The 20,357-nt window shown below is 37.1% G+C and overlaps 1 protein-coding gene across 1 annotated transcript in view; it reads left to right on the top strand.

The window, feature by feature from the left end:
• The window catches only part of LOC118500231 (protein eyes shut homolog), a 271,851-nt gene that overhangs the window by 158,888 nt on the left and 92,606 nt on the right, over positions 1-20,357 (top strand). The window lies entirely within an intron of this gene.

Raw genomic sequence — 20,357 nt, 5'->3', positions numbered from 1 at the left:
GAGGGCAGAGTTAGTCAGGGCAATCAAGGACAACACCCAACCAATCAAATATGTCCAATCATTTTCTTGGGTCTTTTCAAGTCAGTCAAGACAAGGCATATTACCTAGAGAGTATTAAGCTAAGTGAAATAAGTCAAAGAAAGACAAATACCATATGACTTCATTTATATGTGGAGTCTAAAGACCAAAATAAACAAACAAAATTGAAACAGACTCACAGATCCAGAGAACAGACTGATGGTTGCCAGAGGGGAGCAGGTTCATAGGTCTGGGTGAAAGAGGTGGAGGGATGAAGTACAAAATGGTAGTTACAAAATAGTCATGGAGATTCAAGTACAGCATAGGGAATAGAGTCAATGATATTGTGGTAACTATGTATGGTGCCAGGCGGGCAATTGTAATAACGGGGAGCACTTTGCGGGGTATATGGTTGTCTGACCACTACACTAAGCTGTGCACCAGGAACTGGTACAGAATAATAATGAATGTAAACTGTAATTGAAAAAAATAAAAAATAAAAAGACAAGATCCATTAATGGGAGTGAACCCTGAGGAGGTATTTCTCATATCAATCAAGTAATTATGAAGAGGATAATAAGTTTACCCTGAGGTTAAATGACAGAAAGTCTCTGTATTGTAAAATCTGAGAGTCATTCTGATGCTCCAAGTATAACAAGGAAAATCAGGTGCAAGATAGAAAATCATTTTGGCAAACTGGGATATAATTAACAAGTGTGTATATTATAGACCAGTTATTATTTTAAGTTAAAAAACCTATGATAATTATTATATACCGAGAACCTAAATCACAAGTAATAGCCATGTGTATCTCCTCAGGAAAACCCAGTGTGCAGAAACCCTGAATTATAAAAAGGTGCAAGATGCTGTAATATAAGATTTTGCTTTAAAAAGCAAATTGCCTAAGAGTGCAGTGTCGGCTTTGATATACAGAAAGGAATATGTCTAAATATTTTCAGAAATAATAAAAAGTAATTGGTATTAACACTTTATCAACACAGGACTGGACTTGTTTCACTTTTATTTTTACCATAAATATAAAAAACAAAGTTTACCACCTAGGCATTAGTGTTATTTTGGCACTTGCAGTATTCATTACCAAATTTTAAAAGAAGGCTATCAAAGTGGACACAGGGCCCTTGGCCCCCAGTGCACCAGCAAAGAGATCCAGCCTTTGCTGACTCAGAAAGCTGGGGACCACACCCTGATGTAACAGGCATGAAAACTGAAACTAGAATAAAGAAGTATCTGGGACTAAAAGGCATCAAAGTTTTTGATGTGTATATCTTTGAAGGGAATTGAAACAATGGATTTATGTGTAACCAGAAGAAGGGAAGTTAAGAATTACTAGGAATTTTGTTCTCTGTGTAGCAGAGTTATAGTAGAAGTTGGCCAAGTAATATTTATAAGAAAAAAACATCCTAGACTGGATTAATATGAATTCTTTCTTTTCTATAAAAACCTCATGTTTCTCAGACGTAATTATCCTATTTAGATAAAACTATTGAAAATGCAAGTAATCACAATAAATTTGATTGCTAAGGAATGAATCATTAGTTTTGCTTCCTACTTAATAAATAATACTACCATAGAAAATAAGAAATAAGGAAGTTTTCACATATTTACAAAAAAGTTATTGTTGACTATCATCTCTTGACCTCATTAGGGTTCCCAAGATACAGAGATTTATGGGTTATTAACATAGAAAATACTCGACAATGTTAATCGGGCTCTTTGCCTCAGTGTAGCGAAGAAGAAATTCCCACATGTACCCATCCAGAGGAATTTTTCAAAATAATTAGCCTATTAATTGACATATTTCACAAATGTGCCAGATCCATTAGAGATTCCTACCCTCATAGACTTGCCTTCTAATTGGAGAGATAAAAAGAAAATACAAATGGCTCAAGACACAATATATATTTATGAAAAGATTTATGAGGGAAATAAACAAGAAGCAATAGAGTAACCAGGGTAGGGGCACTATTCTAGTCAGGTGCTCACTATATGAATGACTGCAGAGTAGGAGATATTTGCACCAAGGCCTAAGGAGGAGGAACACCATACTAAGAAGTATGCCATGTGAAAAGCACAAAAAACAAATATTCAGGCAGAAGGTTCTGAAAGTGGAAGACCCTGAAGAAAGATAGAGCCTAGGCTCTTGGAAGAATAAAAATGTGTTACAATAGCTGGAGCCTAAGGGAACAAGGGAGAAATTACATATGACATAAACAGACCTAGGTCATACAGGGCCTTGGGAGCATGGGAAGGTTCTAGACTATTTCTAGGTCCCTTAAAAAGTCATTGGAATGTTTCAAAGAGGCAAGTAGTGCATATGTGTTTGTTTAAACTATTTTTAATGCAGTGTAGAAACTGATGTTAGAAGGCTTTTGTTCACGATCCTGACAAAAGATACTTTTCTTAAGACAAGGGTGATGGCAGTGGAGGTAGAAATAAGTGAATGAGCTTGAAGTCTGATCTGGAGATGGACATAGCATTGATAGAACTTGCTGGGAAATGTGTGAAAAGGCCTGAACCAAGAACATCCAGATTTCTTTATTTGCTTTGATTGAACTATTGGTAGAAGGTGGTGGTGCCATAAGAAAGATTAGAGGCATAAGAGGATTTTTACAGGGCATTACTGGGAAGTAAATAAGAATTTTATTTTGTACAGATGATGGAAAAGATGACTGTTAGATATCCAAATAAAGATGATATGTAGGCAATTAAATAAATAATGCTGGCATTCAAGGAAGAGGTCAGGACTGAAGATACAATTAGGGGAGTCATCAAAATAGAGGTGGTGGGTACTGGTCTAAGATTGTAGATAAAGACAAGAAGAGGACTAAGGATTAAGTCCTCCAGGATTCCAATAATTTGGGATCTGGTAGAGGAAAAAAAAAAAAACATGTTAAATAGCAATACTAGCCTTGCACAAACACCATCTATTACCTTGCAGCCCATAAATATTGCACCTTTCATGATGGGGCATTGTCTTATGCTGGGTTCCCCACAAAAGTGGAACCTGAATATGGATAAAGAATTGCATTCAAGTGGCTTCTTTGTTTTGTGTGTGTGTGTGTGTGTGTGTGTTTGGGGGAGATGATCCTAGGAAACAGGAGTGGAGTGAAGAATAGAGAGAATGAAGCAGGAGAGGAGAAAGTCAGCAGAGGGGCCTGTTCTCAAGAACATCACCATGGGCAACTGTGCTTGATTCTACTGGGATCTTATGAAGAGCTATCTAAAATGAGTTTCAGGATTTTCTGGTCTTATGAGGAAATGTATAGAATGGGTCTGAGAATTGTCTTCTGCCGAAGAGACAAAAGAGAGAAGCATTTAACCATCAACTCATGGCTCCCTTAGGATTAGAGTTGCCCCACAGGACATTCATTTTCCCATACTCCAGATTGCCAGACAAGACTGGCACAAGTGCAAGTTCTTGCAAGTATCTCGGGCAAGAGCTTCAGAGAAGCTGGAGGTCAACGAAGGAGAGCTTACCACGTCAGTATGCCCTAACAATCACACAGTACCCACACAAGTGCTCCCTCCAGGAGCCATCTTTGCATCAAGCAGATGTCAATGCTTCCTTTGCTGCAACAATTAGTATGAAGTGGTGCCCATATCATTTCTTAGACTGTTCACTCTTACCAACCTAACCACCAGGAGATTGTCCAGAACAGGCTGAATATATGTTTATTCAAGAAAGAAAAACATAGAGCAACTAAGAACCATAGTTGTTTGTCTACTTACAGCTATACTCTAGAACGGGCACAGAATAATTTCTGAGAATCCCTTCTTTATCTCTGCATTTTTGTTAATACCAGAAGAGGAAAAATTAGCTTGTTTTATTTCATCAGCACTTATGTTTGTTACATAGCAGTTCTCTTTTTAAATTATAGCCATATCTGCCATACTAATGTATTCTCTGGGGGATTATAAAAAATATAATTATGACATTTCCTACCATGTTGGTATTTTCACGGGGGAATTCATTCTGGGAAGATCTTGGTAGCATTGGCTAGAGCTGAGACAAACACTGCAAACAGAAAACTTCCAGCTGCCTTCCTTTGTAAAGTGCTTTACTTTCTACATTCGTGCTCCTTATTCACACTTCCTGTTGCTCTGTTTTGTGCATCCATAATCTCTTCTTGTTTTCTTAACCACAACATTCTAAAAACAAGGGGGTGGGGGCGGAGTATGCTTTCTCTTATCTCTTGTTCTCCCTGTCCCTTCTATAAATATTTCTTAATTAATTTGCATCACCCTCCCAACCTAGGTGTCTCAGTGGAACTCAGCCTTTGAAGAAAGCAGTGTAACCCACTGATGGAGAACATAGGCCCTGGAAATAGTCTGGCTGGGTTAAAATCTCCATTTGGCTGCTGACTTTCCAGGGAATCATCTTGGGCAACTCACTCAGTCTCCCTGTATTTAAACTTCAACGAGTCTAATAGTACAACCTACCTTACAGATTTCACGAGAATTAAATGAGATAATTCATGAAGCATGGTTAACATGTTACTGGCCGCACAGACAATACTTTTGCTTTTTAAGGGCTGTCAAGCCAGGATTCATACATTCACAGGGAACTAACTGCCATACCTGGTCCTGTGGGAAAGAAGTCTGGCTTTCCATCCAGCTTTACAAAAAAAAAAAAAAAAAAAAAAAAAAAAAAGCACCTCTCTAGAATGTCAAAGGAAATCAAAATTAATTTCCTTCTAAGATTTTTTTTTTCTCAAACTGGTGACACTCTGCAGTGATTAGGGACAGCAGGCGTATTAGAAAATCAGGCAGAAAATAGCGCTCCAGGGACACAGATAATCACCAGGCTATTTAAGGACATGATACCTCTATAAAGCAGCTTAATGTCAGGCTGGCATTTTGTAAAGGCATATTTCAAGTACATGTAATTTTCCATCATGTAAGCTTGTAACTCTTTTGATAGCATCCACTCTGATATGATCCAGCTTTTTCTTTCCAACTCAACAGCTGTTTGATTACTCTGCTGTTCAGCCTGTCTCAATGGTCCTCGTTTCCCACCATGTTTAAATCCTGTATTTTCTAGTGTCTAGTTGCAAAGAAATGTTAAAAGATCAAGCCCAATCACAAAGGGAGGCAAGAAGACAGAGGTGATGGTGGTCACACAAGAAAGCACTCAGAAAAGTGATTCCTCTTGCTCTGAGTCGAAGACAACCTTTTGAGTGGTCTGCATTTTTCCTCTCTTAAGAACTGAGGGAATTGCCTTAAATTTTGCTCAGCAGGAAAGTGTGTACCTCCTGCCTTCCTTTTTTTTCTTTATTTCAACATCTGTAAAAAGGAAAAAGTTAGATTGGCACATATTTAAAAAGTAGGACTTAAATACATACTTCTAATGTGCACTACAGTGGCCTTGGAAAATAGTTTTGATGGACTCCTATAATCCAGTCCATTGACATATTGAATTAGCACATTTCTTCTATTTATTCAAGTGGCTATCCCAGCAGAGTAAGGTTATAGTTATTATTCCAATAATTACTATGGATTTTGTGTTTATAAGCAAATGAGTCTTTAAAATACATATATCTGGGAAATATTTTCTGGTCAAAGAACTTCAGTTAGGTTTAAAAATTGCTCATATGTCTATAGTTGACAATATAATGATTCTAAAAACATTATGCTTTCTACCAATGATTAGTATTGGATTTAGTTATTTATTTATACATACTTACATGCATTCACATGCATACACACCTGTTAAAAATAGCAAGAAAATAAGCTATTTGACTTGGGGAATGATCAGTTCTGACAGACCTTACTAGTCATTTAGTAGCCTTTACCAATGCAGTCTGTCCTTTTGTGTTAATACACACCTGACTGGGGGGAAGGATGGGGAGGCAGTAATATACACAGCTAAGATGTCTCAACCTTACTCAAAGCAGGATGAAGTCATGGGACTAAATCATGGATTATCAGATATAAGCAGACAGGTTCAATACGAGTATTGTACTGACCTTAGGAAAACTCCATAAGAGTAACATGACCCCAAACCTTTCTTCTTTCTGAAGCCTAGAATGCAGAAGAGATTACTTAAACTCCAGAAAACATCTTCAGGACACCTCGGGATGGAGGAGCAAACATATGAAAAAAGTTAAATCCCTGATAAGTAACCATAACAGTCAGGGATTGCCTGCCATCAAACTTATTGTTAATGAGACAGAAGTAATCCATTTTGCTTAAACTGTTATTTTGTCACATATTAAGTCATATGGGGCTAAACCTAATCCTTACTGATATCATCAGTGACATGAGTTTCCTGAACTTTATATCTTAATATGTTTTCTCAAATATTTCTGATTTTATTCATGGGCCTTAGACTCCTTCTCAAAGAGAAGGTACAGAATTTCTTGTGTTATTTTATTTATCTTATTTCAGTCACAAGATTTAATAAATTATAAGTTTATAAAATATATTTTACAACTTGATAAAACTGTGGTGTGACTATTATTCTAATATTGTAAAAGAAATATCAAAATAGGCAACACAACAAAAAACTGCATCTTTCCAAATTAGAAAAATAATTTAAAAAGCAAACCTCAGACCTTACTTATGAAACATTACCTCATCTTAAAACTACCCCCATGAGGCAATTTCTAATAATCACACTAAATGAAAAATCAAATTGGTTTGGAGATTTTCACATCTCTGTTCCTAGGGAGCCACACAGCTGGCACTGCCTGCCTTTAAACAAAGAGTTAACACATTCACTCTCAGAGTCGTCCTATTTGCCTCTGGAACACTGTCAGTAGAACAATAAACTCAAAAGGCCAAATAATTTTTTTGTTCATTCCAGCACTTTGTCCTTGTTTAGCAACCTCACGGAATTCTCCCTCTCAACACAAGCATTTCCTGCTTATTATAAATGTCTTTAAAATGGATAGACTATGCACCAGGGCAGAATCATCTCTCCTGAATGGCAAATTGATTTTGTAGACCATGTGTGGAAATGTAAACCTCTGCAGTTTACCCCAGAGCTCACCGGAGAATTTACCTTTGCAGGTCTGTCAGCCCGGGCTGTCAGATCCCACCACACCCATCAGGTTATGCTTGGTCAGTTTAAGAGCTATGAAAATGTGGTGCACCTGCCAGTAACCAAGCAATGAGAGCACAAACACATTCATTGTACATAAAAAATTCTTCACAGAAATGGAAAATTGATTAGAGTCTGAGTACATTTATGCTACATGAAAAACTGCGCCGTCAACATTTTACGAAGGGGCAATGGAATTTATTGATTGTCAGGAATGAAATAAACAGGGATGGAGAGCCCTGTGTGTGATGTAAATTGTGTCCCATTCCAGTTCCATGAAATGATAGCAGCTCCTCACTTAAAGAGTTTTTGTTTATACAGTGATGTGCTCACATTGTGCCTCTTCTCGTAATTTTTCCATGATTTGGAGTTTGCAAATGGCTTTCTGCTTTCCTTAGGATGAGCTAAAAACTGCTTAAAATGATGTGCCAACCTGACATGGGAAGACCCCAGTTTATCCACCTTCTACCAGAACACCGTCTACAACATTTTGTCTTTATCTTTTAAATGGCCACTATGTAAAAGATAAATACAAAAAATAGATGTAGCCCCAAACTGTAGCTCTGTGAACACAGATATCATGTCTGCCTTGGAGTAGCACAAGGTGCCTGGCACATAGTAGGCTCTAAAATTTTTGCCAAATTCAACATGGTTTGAAAGTCCTTCAGAATAATCACCTAAGCTGTTGCCCTGAACCTACTATTATGCCTATTACTTAGGAGACAGTCAAGTCAATAATGTTTTGTCAAATTTAAAACAGTAAAATAATCCATGAACAAATTATCTAATCTAGAACATTTCCAAAAAGTATGTTCCACAGAAAACTAGTGCAATAAGGCGGCCCATAAAAAAGTGTGTGTTGAAATGAGCTTGCATTTCAATGAGCGCTAACTATCTGCTAGGCCCTCAGCTAAGGGCTTTATACTCATCTTCCTGTGTGATCCACACAATAACCCCATGAGGTACATCATTATTTTTATATTGTTCAGATATGGAAACTGAGGCTCAGAAAAAGCAAGTAACTAATCAAAAGTGAGATAGCTCAGAAGTGGTGGGTAAATCTGGAATCTAGATCTCTCTGACTTCAGCCTTTCTGTCAGGAGCTCACAGTGTAGAACAGGTAGGAAAGGCTCTGAGAAGTACTGTGGTAACAGAATTAAAGCAGGGAACAATTCTTCCAAGCCTTCCACACTAGTGGTGTATGTATAGTCCATCTTATCATTTCCATTTTTGTGTTTTATGATATCCATATCATTGCATATTCATATGTGAATATAATTTTCAATAAATAATATATATGGACCATGATCCAAAAAGTTTGGACAACCACTGATTTAGACAATCCCATTTCAAACATGGCCTGAGATTTTTTTTTATTCCACCACTGGTTTCATAGAACTAATTTAGAGAAGCTGATTTCAACTTATAATTGAAATACTTGGGATATATAATATATAAATTTTATTATCTAATTCCAATTGGTTGATATAGTCACAGGAAACAATGGAGTGGTTATATTCACAAAGTTCTTGTTGTTGTTCTTAAAATTACTTTAAAACCACACATTTACCCCAATTCAATTACGTTTACTTAAATTTGCATTCCCTAAACTGATGCCAACTGAACTGTGGAAAAGAGTGCAGGAGCCCTGTGGGTGCAGGAGGAGAGTGAGTACAACCTCAGCTAACACCACAGCAATCTCACTGCAGAAAATCAAGTATTAAATGTGCGTATGCCCCATGGCCACTGTGTGGAAATGTGTCCCCTTGTGGTAGGCATTCCCAGACATGAAGAACCACTTTAGTGAGGCCTCAGCTAAGCAGAATAAGTTTAAGTGGAAGCTATTTCTACTTCCTTCTCTGCATCGCAATTTAATAAAAATTAAAAGTGCTCAAAATTACTTTATGCATTTATCACTTAGAGAGTTTTTTCTGTTTTGATTTTTCTCAATGTACAATATCAAATGACTTGATTTTTGCTTTCTTCTTTGTCCTTTTACCAAATGATAATGCTCCAATATTTTAAGTGTCTGGAAAAGTACTCAGCTTTACTAAGAAACCACAGGAGCACTTAATATGATTTTTCACTCATAAAATTGGGTAAATGCAAGTTATATTTCATACATTTGATAAGAACAATTAAACATGAAAGGATTGATGCTTTCAGAGGCGTCATTTTGCCAACTCAGACAAATAAACAGTTTCTTAGAGGAAAGCATTAATTTAGCAAGGGAGTATTTTTAGAAAGTATACCAATTACTGTAGAATTGATTTTGTCAAAGTAATTAAACTGGTAACTCAAATATTTAAATGACTATGATTAAATGACTTGGCCAACGAGGTCTGGAATTTTTATCACTGCACATTTGTAAGACAATGATTAAATTTGGAAATAATGAGGAAGAAACAGAGGGAGAGAGAGAGACAGCATGCTTCTAAAAATTAACTATAGTTTGTAACCAAATCCTAACTTCATACATATCTACATTGCATTAAGAGCATCCGATGTATCTAACATCAGCAAGCTCCTCTGGGAATTGAGTGTTCGGTATGCCTTATCCCTATTCTTGAGAGACAAAGGATAATTTCAAAGCTAAGCGTAAATAGTCTTAGATTATCTGGTCATGATCCCAATGTGACTGTAACCAGTATTGACGCGGCCACCGACCGGCAGTGACTGTGGAATGCTGCAGATGGCTCGTCGAAACACGAGAAAAACATACACAGAGACAACCAGGTCCTGTGGGGAAATAGGGACAGAACGGCTACTCTCTCTAGTGGAGAGCACCATGGCCACCCTCCCTAGGGGAGAGTGCCCCTAAGGGAGAGCACCCCGTTCCCCTGCCCAAGCAGGCTTTTATTGGGTTCGTTTGCATAAGAATTCAGGTAAAGCTCATTACTCATTGCCAGGAAGTAAGGATCGAACAATAGGTAACAAGGGAGGTAACAAAAGGGAGTTGTAAACAACCAATATCAGAACTATGGCCCAATCTCAAAACAAGAATTATTCATACGTGACTCCTGGTGGGCTATTTGAGTCCTTATTTTCCTAAGGAGAGCGTGTTATAGGGATTACTAAAAATTGGGTTCGTATTTATTTCTGAAATCTAAAAATATGAAGAGCAAACAAGAATAACTCGCAAACATTCACCAATTAATATACTCTAAAATAAGTATTTTTCCTAAGGACTAAACAATAAACAAATACAGGTTTATTTTTAATTCCCTTTTTCTACTCATAGCACATTGGTCCTGAGTAGGATCTTGCTAGAAGTAAATTAATCCTTTTTCTGCCTCTGCTGTTGATTAGTCACTTTAGAGCAAAACTGGTGTGTTAGAAGTTTGTGAGGTGAATACAGCTCTTTAAAAGTCAGCATTTCACTGCCCATTTGATTTGCATCCATGACTTAACACCTGGCAGAGAACATCCAACCTTTTCCAGAGGGCAAATCTAAATATTGCACCTAATGATTCAGTCTCAAAAAAAACGGCATTTTATAATTCTCTTTGCCATTCTAAAGGGGCCAAGGGTATTTTCAAATCTCATCTTTTTTTGTTCTTGTGTATTAAATCAACTTGAAATTGTTAGAGTGAGACTCTTTCTGCCCCAAGTCTTTAAGCTCTAGAGAAAGAAAAGCTGTCATCAGGGTGAGTGGCTGATAATTCTGCCTGTTGGAGTGTATCCCTGTCAGTCTCCCAGGTAGCAAGCTTAACACATTCCTCACTGACAGCAAACACCACAGGGGGCTTTCCTGAAGGGATAGCGCTGTGGCTGCTCTGCCCAGAGCTCCCCCAGGTACTTGTCAGGGCTGCTATTAAACCATGGTGGAGGTGATTTTTTCTGTTAGCTGTATCCATTGCATTTTGAGTTTGACAGCCCTAGTAAGCTTTAAAAATAAAATATTTAAGAAATATATATTTCGGAAGTCTCTTGTTTGTAGATTGTGAAACCCACTTCTTAACTTCACTATAACTTTGTTCTCCATGACTTGTTATAATGACCACTTTTAAGAAAATTGCATATTTAGGGTCCTGGATTTTGAGCTACTGAATTTTACTCTAAATCTGTGTAGCAAAATGAAATGGAAAATCTCAAAAGCCATTTCTCCCACATGTCATAATTATTAGGGAATTATACAGTTTTCATCTTGCAAATCAAAGTCCTTAAGGTGCCTCTCTGCCTCTAAGTTGTTTTGGCTGTTCAACACTTGCCCTGCTGGAATAGGAGACTGCCAGCACACCTGTGCAAAACACAAAGGGCTGCAAGTTTACGGGTGTGTTAAATGAAGTCTAATTATAACTTGATTTTTAAATCCCCTTGACAATAGGCTATTTCCAGAGAAGCACTATTTTTAAGAACAAACTTTAAAATGATTATATACCAAATGCGCTAGTTGGTAAAATTGCAAAGAAATGCTGCTGAAAACATTTTTGGATGCAGAAGCAGAGAAACACCTCTTTTTTTTTCATCCACCATTTTCTAGAGTAGAGTAGGTGCTGCTCCTTAGTCCACTCCCTATTCCTTCAGCATCTGCATGCTGTTCATTAATGAACTCAAACAGATATTGTCTTGTTAACGAACAAATACTAACAACTTTGTATCTGATTGAATTGAAGTTGCCGGTGTTAAACTATTACTTCCATGTGATAGGAAAGCCCAACACTTGGGGAACAAAGCCAAATCGAGGTCCCAGATGGGAAACAACCAGCTGTGTGGCCTCCAGCAAGTCACTTTGCCTCCCTGAGCCTCACTGTCTTCATCAGCTAATGAAAGAGCTGGGATATATGGTCCTTCTCTTCTCCACTTTTTTTATCCCTTAAATGGACAATAGGGGAACTATATATGTCCTACTGCTAATTCAAATGCAGTTTTGTTTTGTATCTCCTTCATTATAGTTCATTATGAAGTGGCTAATAAGAGTTAGCCAGATTGAATGCTTGCAATCTAGACACGGTTCTAAGTGCACTCTATAGATTATCTTATTTTTATCTTCAAAAGAGCAAAAACAGCAGCTATTATTATTATCCCTTTTATAGATGAGAACACTAAAATTTTATAAAAATAAATAAACAGTATGAAAAATGGCTAGTTGGTGGTAGAGCTATAATCAGAATCATTAAAATCTGACTATAGAGCCAGTGCTCTTAACTTTTATGTTATTCTGAATGCTATGAATATGTCTCAAATACACAGATTCACTTACACTGTATTTAAAGGAAAATCTAATCATAAAAGTGATTACTGGTATTTTAATAGAAACAGAAATAATAACTGTCTTCTTAAGAATAATAGCTCAGACTTCCAGTCAAGACGGCAGCATAGGTAAACACAGCTCACCTCTTCCACAACCACATCAAAATCACAACTAAAATATAAAACAATTGTCACTCAGAACCATCAGAAAACAAGTAGATGGAAGTCTGACAACTACGGAAACAAAGAAACCACATCCATCCAGACTGGTAGGAGGGGGGCCAAAATGGAACAGCCTGGTCCCACATCCACATGTGATGAATAAAAATTTGGGAGGGATATATCAGGAGTAAAAAGTCCCAGCCCCACACTAGGCCCCATAGCCCAGTGTTCCAGTGTCAGGAAGATAAGTCCCCATAATTTCTGACTGCAAAAACAAGAACAGATTAAGTTGGTGAAAGAAATTTCTGGGAGTCCCAAGCAGTTCCTCTTAAAGATCCCACACATAGATTTACTCAGACTCACTCCCTCTGAGCTCCAGCACCAGAATAGCAGCTTAAAATGTCACCAGTGGCATAAAGGAAGGAAATGAAGTGTCTGGCATTAAGGGAGAAGGTAGGGGACAGTTTTCTCACAGATAGAAAGGCAGGGAGAGGCCATTGTCCCTTTTCTGAGCCCTCCCTCACACCCCCAGAGTCACAGAGCTACCAGGAGGGTTCCAGATCTGAGACTCCATCAACCTGGCTAACACTGTTTGCCCCACCCTGGAGATCCCCTAAGACTCTGTCCCACCCAGTTTATGAGATGACACAAACTATTAACTGTGACTTTTTCATATAAATGGCTGGTCTTCACTCATGCTTCAAAACTTCCTAAATCCTATCAAACAAGCAACAACTGGCATCAGGGACCTCCCAGACCCCATGCTTCTTATTAAGTGGCCTCAGGCCCAGAACTAGCAGCAGTCAGCCTAGATTCACAGCATGGCTTTGGCTTGGAATCTCCAAACCCAGCACAAACTAGCAGCCTTCTCAGATTGCTTTATAGCTTATGCAGGGTGACCCCAGACAGCAGACAAGTGGAGGTTGACCTTGGCCTGCACCAGCCAGGAAACCCCAGTGGGCAGCTACAGACCACATTAGAGGTCTACCACCCTGACCCTGCACAGCTGATCCTCCACAGAGAGCAGATGTTGGTGGTCAGTGGTCACAGCCAGTCCTTGCAGCTGACTGGCCTGGGTAAACCCCTCCCATTGACCTACCAACAGCAACAAAGGCTCAACTACAAGAGGAGGTTGTACTCAGCCCACACAAAGGGCACACCTCGAGTACCCACTTGGGTGATAGGGGAGGCTGTGCCACTGTACCCTACAGGACACCAACTACAAGACCATGCTACCAAGACAGGGAGTCAAAGCAGCTCTATCTAACATTTAGAAACAAACACAAGGAGGCAGGTAAAATAAGAAGACAAAGAATCATGGCCCAAATGAAAGAACAGATCAAAACTCCAGAAAAGGAGCTAAATGAAATGCAGATAAGCAATCTATTAAATGCAAAGTTCAAAACACTGATTATAAGGATGCTCCAAGGATTTAGTGAGCATGAAATGATCCAGTCAGAAACAAAGGCTACATTAACTGAAATAAAGAACAACATATAGGGAAATAACAGTAGAGTGGAGAGCCAAATCAATGATTTGGGACATAAAGAAGCAAAACACAATCAGAATGACAAGAAAAAAAAAGGAATAAAAAATGAGGATATTCTAAGCAGCTTCTGGGACAACTTCAAGCATTTCAAAATTTTCATCATAGCAGTGCCAAATGGAGAAAAGAAAGAACAAGAAATTGGAAATATATTTGAAAAAGTAATGAAAGAAAGCTTCCCTAATTTGGTGAAGGAAATAGACATGCAAGCCCATGAAGCACAGAGAATCCCAAATGAGATGATGCAAAGAGGCCCACTCCAAGACACATAACAATTAAAATGCCAAAGGTTAAAGATAAAAAGATGATCTTAAAAGCAGCTAAAGAAAAGCTGTTAGTTATTTACAGCAGAGTTCCTGTAAGACTGTCAGCTGATTTCTCAAAAGAAACTTTTCAGGCTAGAAGGGATTAGCAAGAATTATTCAAATTCATGAAAACAGAGGCCTACAGCCAAGATTGCTGTAGCCAGCAAAGCTATCATGTAAAATCAAAGGGCATTTAAAAAGCTTCCCGTATAAGAAAAAACTAAAAGAGTTCATCATTACCAAACCATTATTATATTGAAATGTTAAAGAGACTTATTTAAGAAAAAGAAGAGAATAAAAACTACAAACAATAAGGTAGCAATAAATACATATCTATCAACAATTGAATCTGAAAAACAAACTAAGCAAACAAGAAGAACAGAGATCAAGTTATGGATAGAGAGTGTTTTGATGGCTGCCAAATGGGAAGGGTGTATGGGAGAATGTATGAAGAGGTGAGGGGATTAAGAAGTACACATACGTAGTTACAGAATATCCATAGGGATGTAAAGTACAGTATAGGAAATGGAGCAGCCAAAGAACTTACATGCATGACCCACGGACATTAACAATGGGGTAGGGATTGTCTGAGGGAGTGGGGGGTGCTGGGTGGAGCGGGGAAAGGGGAAAAATTGGGACAACTGTAATTGATAATCAATAAAATATAATTAAAAGAAAAAAGAATAATAGCACAAGTATAAAATTATTAATCATTGATTAAATCTTTTCTTCCAATGAAAATGTTATCTAAAAAAGCTAGGTAGTTGGGGAGATGTGTTAATTATTGATTATGATTTGTCTCATTGACACAGAAATTTATTAGATTAGACATCACTATGCTTTACTTAGTATTACAAATTATCTGAAAACTTATGAGATAATAAATATGGTTTAATTATGCCATTTTAATTGTAAGGAAACTCACCCTATAATTTATTCACTTCACTCCTACTAATTAAAGACCTATTATGTGTCAGAGCTGTCCTGGATGATTAGTTAAGCATAGCAAATGGAACGCACACATCTTCTTTCCTCAGTGAGACTTAACGTGTACAAAGGAGACAGGCAAAAATTAATTTTAAAATTCCAAATTTTGATTGGTGCTATGGAGAATATAAACAGATGACATGATGAGAAATAACAGCATAGGACTTATCCAGACAGGTAGTCAGGGAGAGGCTCTATGAAGGCCAATAACAAAGTGTAAAGGACAAGGCAAGGGTTCCATGAATGACTTTAGAGAAATAAGCTGAGGCCAAATAATTCGGGTCTTTGTAGGTCATGGTAATGAGTTTGGATTTGTTTCAGTGTCCGTGGGTTTAAAGAGAAGAGTGTTTTGGGTTTATAAAATATTACTTGTGTTTCTATATTGGAGAGGGAGTAATGGAAGAAGGGATACAAAGGAAGCTAATGCAGTGATCCATGTAAGAAAAGATGTCATCTGAGCAGAGTGGGAAAGAATAGGCCAGATTCAAGTTTTATTTGAAAGTAGATTGTACAAGACTTACTGGTGAATTGTGTTGGGGATGAGGAGAAAGAGGAAACCAAAATGACTCCCAGATTTTTAGATCAAACAACTTAGATAATTGAGTACTTTACTGAAATGTGAAAAAATAAGCTTGGGGTGGAAACAGAAATTTAGTCCTGCTTCTGGTGCCTGTAGAATGTGTAAGCAGAGATGTCAAAGAGGTAATTGGATGTTTTATTTTGCCTTAAAATGAGAGGCTTGGCCTAGAGATAAAAACTTGGGAGTTTTCGGCATAAAATTTTTAAACCAATGAGAATATATAAAATCACTTATGAAAGGAATGTATAGAGAGCTAGATTCTAGAAGCTACAGCATTGAGAATTTAGATAAAGAAGAGGAACAAAACCAGGGAGACTGAGAAGATGTGGTCAGAGATGGGATAGAAAACCCTGGAGAGCAAGGTGTCTCATGAGCCAAGAGAGTTCATTTCCAAGGGAACGGTCTTTACCAGAGCCTCATTTCACTTGAGACATGCCAGGCTTCCCTCTTCAGGCCTCTAGCCTCGATCCCCCATCTTACTTAAGGAAGAAAAGAAAAAAGAAAGAAGGGAAGGGGAGGGGAGGGGAGGGGAGGGGAGGGGAGGGGAGGGGAGGGGAGGGGAGGGGAGGGGAGGGGAAAAGAAACATTTGTGAAAGTCATACCAAGAGCAGAGCCTCCTACTAAAAGACTCAAAATTAATCATAAAGTTATGAAAGGTACCTCCACTCCACACCTTCCTACCACATATACAGGGTTCCAATATAAAAACGGGAATTAGATCTGAAAGAGTTACATGATGTACTCTTCCTGGGGAGAAGTACTTAGGGAACCTCAGTCAACAGAGAAGGCAAACACATAGACTCTACAGAAAAGTGAAGTTTCAGCATTCACAGCTTCGGCAAACAGTAAATAAAACCCAACTCCTAGCCAGGTTAACAAAAGCTTCACACTAGAAGCCTTTTACCTTAATTCTTGTTACATGAGGTATTATGTCCTGCTTGCAACAAAAAATTAAAAGATGTGCTAAAGAACAAAAAAAAGAAAAAAAAGAAACACAAAATCTAATACAGATATGACACAGCTATTTGGATTATCAATCAGATTTTTTTAATCAATAAGGCCACTTCAAATCATACAGAGATTAAGAGATGATGACCACTTAACCACTTAATGTCCATAAACATGAAAAATTATATAAACTGCATAAAATCTCAGTAAAACACAATTAATTAAATCTGGTATAAGAAGAAATAACCAACATGAATAATCCTGTAATTAAATTATTATTTAAATATCTTCCCACTATGAAAATTCAGAATTCATGTGCCTTCCCTGATAAACTCTTCTGATTATTTAAGGAAGAAAAGCACCAGTCTTAGATAAACTTCTCAAATGAATAAAAAAGAGGAAAAGCTTCCACCTCTTCCATGAGGTGAACACAATTGAACTTGGAATGAAAAGTAAATGTCGAGCCAGTCATGAATATTGGCACCAAATCCAAAACAAAATAATAACATAATCCAGCAGCTCATACCTTGGAAGATGATTACACAGAAACACGTCCACCTTGTGAGCTGTACACATTGGATTTATAAACGGTTCTATGTTATACTTCAATAGAAAGTTGCATACAAGAAAGGTTAGTTATCTAGATTTTCAACCTTAATTTCATCCCTTTACGTAATCAGGAGGTTAGAGTGCCATTTGGTTACATTGTAGTCACTTGGAATTTTTGTATATTTTCCCCATTTCTTGCTTCTGGTTCACAACACAGTCTGGACACATATTTGCCACCTCAACCTCACTGACTGCCAACTAAAAGAGACATCAGCAGAAATAACCTGCCTTATTTTAGAGGAATGACTGAAATTTTGTTTTTGAATCAAGGAGAAAAATCAGCAACAAAATTCTCCACTCAGAAGGAAGAACTCCCCTTCAATTTGCAAACTGGTTTTAATTTAACCAGGATGCTTAAGATTAGTCTATGTGTAGATAAGTAGAAAAACAAAGACATGACTGTTCACTATGAAGTTATGATAGTTCTACAGCATGTTCAAATGTGGTATTCTTTTTTATAAAATACTTTATTATTTTGAGTTCAAATTATTGTCAGTATATTTGTCAACAGATACTGATTGAGTGCCACCTGTGAAGTGATGGAGAGCCGTAGTACCAAATGCTGAGGGGAACACAAAACAAATACAGTCCTTGCCCTCAACTGTGTCATTTCGAAATATGGGGTGGGGTGAAGTGGGGAAACAATTCCTCTCAATAAAAAAAAAAATCAGAGAATGATACAAGGCCAAGTTATAGCAAAGGACTGGGTCTTATCCATCTTTTTGTTACTGTTATTAGGTGCTGTGACTCTCATATACTGTGCTAGTAGACTAATAAACGTGCTGAATAAATTACATTAAATGTGTTTTGCTTTTGCTGACTGAGGGATGTGTTATCATTCCCCTAAGCAATAGGAATCCTAATGAATCCACTCCTTCTGTTACCATTTTGAAAGTCTTCACTCTATAATAATTGCTTCTCAGTTCCTTTCCCATACAGTAATTGTAGATACGATTTTTTACATAGGTAAATGGACTTGATATTTTTGTTCTGCTTTTTAGAACAATGACTATTGCCATTGTTTAGCATTAATTTCTGATAGGCCATGTTTATTTCATTATTGTTCACTTTTTCCTTCTTATTCCTACATTTTAAAAAATCTACCATTTCATAAAAATTCTATGAAAACTCCTAATTGTAGCCTATGTTATTGCTGAAAATTTTATGTGAACCTATTATATTTGATTTTTCATTTCACTAGGGGTTTCATCTTCTATTTGTAAAAGACAAAATGTTTACATCTTATGTTCCTCCAAGAGCATACAGAATTTCTATTTCCCCAGAAAGTCATTAGATAAGGAAATTTTCTATCAGTGGAACTACTGGGTCAAGAAATATGCTCCTGTTTAATTTTGAAAGATTTTACAAAACTGCCCTTCAAACAATTTATTCTCTCACCAAAATATGAGAGGAACTTTCCTCAAAACTTTTTAATTGCATAGGGTTTTTAAAAAAGGATATTGTGGTTTTAATTTGCATTTCTTTATTTCTAAGTGTAGTTGACCAATGTATCTATTGGCCATTTGCATTTCCTAGAAAATCTCCCATTTATATTTCATGTCCATTTATTTTCACTTGACTGCAATGTACATTGCAGTTGATGTTAACAATAATTTGAAATCAACTATGTTAGGAACATTTAAACATGAAAACCAACTAAAGCTGCAAATAAGGGCAAGGGGGCTTGCCAATCACCACCCGCCTCTGGAGAGATGTTTGTTAAGCACTTGCCAGCACAGCAGTGCTTAGATTGTTTATTCTGGCCTTCCGTTTCTGAATGAGTTTTTTGTAATTAGAAAAAAAATACACTTGACGTGCATATATGTTGTGATTAAAAGGATTTTCCCTCTTCTTCTTTTGTCTTTTTTTAATAACAGCTTTGTTGAATAAGCTGGAAAAAATTAATGACAGCTTTATTGAGATACAACTTACTTACCATAAAATGTACCATTTTAATGTACAATTGAGTGCAACACTCACCACCATCAGAACATCTCAGACCATTTTCATCACCCAAGGAAGAAAGCTATACCCATTAGCTTTCACTCCCAAAAACTCCCTTGCCCCAGCTTGGTAACCAGTAATCTACTTTCTGTTTCTATGGATTTGCCTATTTTGCCTTCTGTGGCAGTTTTTTTTTTTTTTCCCACTAGTATAATTCTCTTGAAGTTTATCTATGTTGTATCATGTATCAGTACTTCATACATTGGTGGTGGAATTTTAAAATGGTACAGCCAGTTTGGAAAAAAGTTTGGAAATTCTTCAAAATATTAATCAGAGTTACCAAAAGACCCAGCAATTCTACTTTTAGTGTATAACCAAGAGAAATAAAAACATTTGTCCCTATAAAAATCTGTATAGGAATATGCAGAGCAGCGTTATGTATAATAGCCAAAAAAATGGAAACAACCCAAATATATATCAACAGAAGAATGAGTAGTCAAAATATAGTATATCCGTAAAATGAAATTTGTTTGTCTTTGACCTTGTTTTCCCACATTTTTGGTTTAAAGAAACATTTTTAATTAAAGTGGCCTTGTAGTACAGTTTGATATCAGGTATTGTGACCCCTCCAACTTTGTTCTTCTTTCTCAAGATTGCTGAGACTATTTGGGGTCTTTTGGGGTTACATATAACAGACGTGTAAATCAATGGAACAGAACAGAGAGCCCAGAAGTAAGGCCATGTCTTTATGGTCAATTAATATTTGACAAAGAAGGCAAGAGCATACAATGGAGTAAAGATCATCTCTTTAATAAATGGTGTTAGAAAAAGTGGACTGGTTGGTACATACAAAAGAATTAAACTAGACCACCAACTTACACCATACCTCAGAATAAACTCAAAATGGATAAAGACTTAAATATAAGTCATGATACCATAAAAATCCTAGAGGAAAACATAGGCAGTAAAATTTCAGATATCTTATGTAGCAATATTTTTGCC

The sequence above is a fragment of the Phyllostomus discolor genome, chromosome 4 (assembly GCF_004126475.2).
Source record: "Phyllostomus discolor isolate MPI-MPIP mPhyDis1 chromosome 4, mPhyDis1.pri.v3, whole genome shotgun sequence".
In the NCBI taxonomy this organism is placed as follows: Eukaryota; Metazoa; Chordata; class Mammalia; order Chiroptera; family Phyllostomidae; genus Phyllostomus; species Phyllostomus discolor.
Note: the sequence above shows the minus strand (reverse complement) of the source record. Positions and strands in the feature narration are given on the sequence as shown.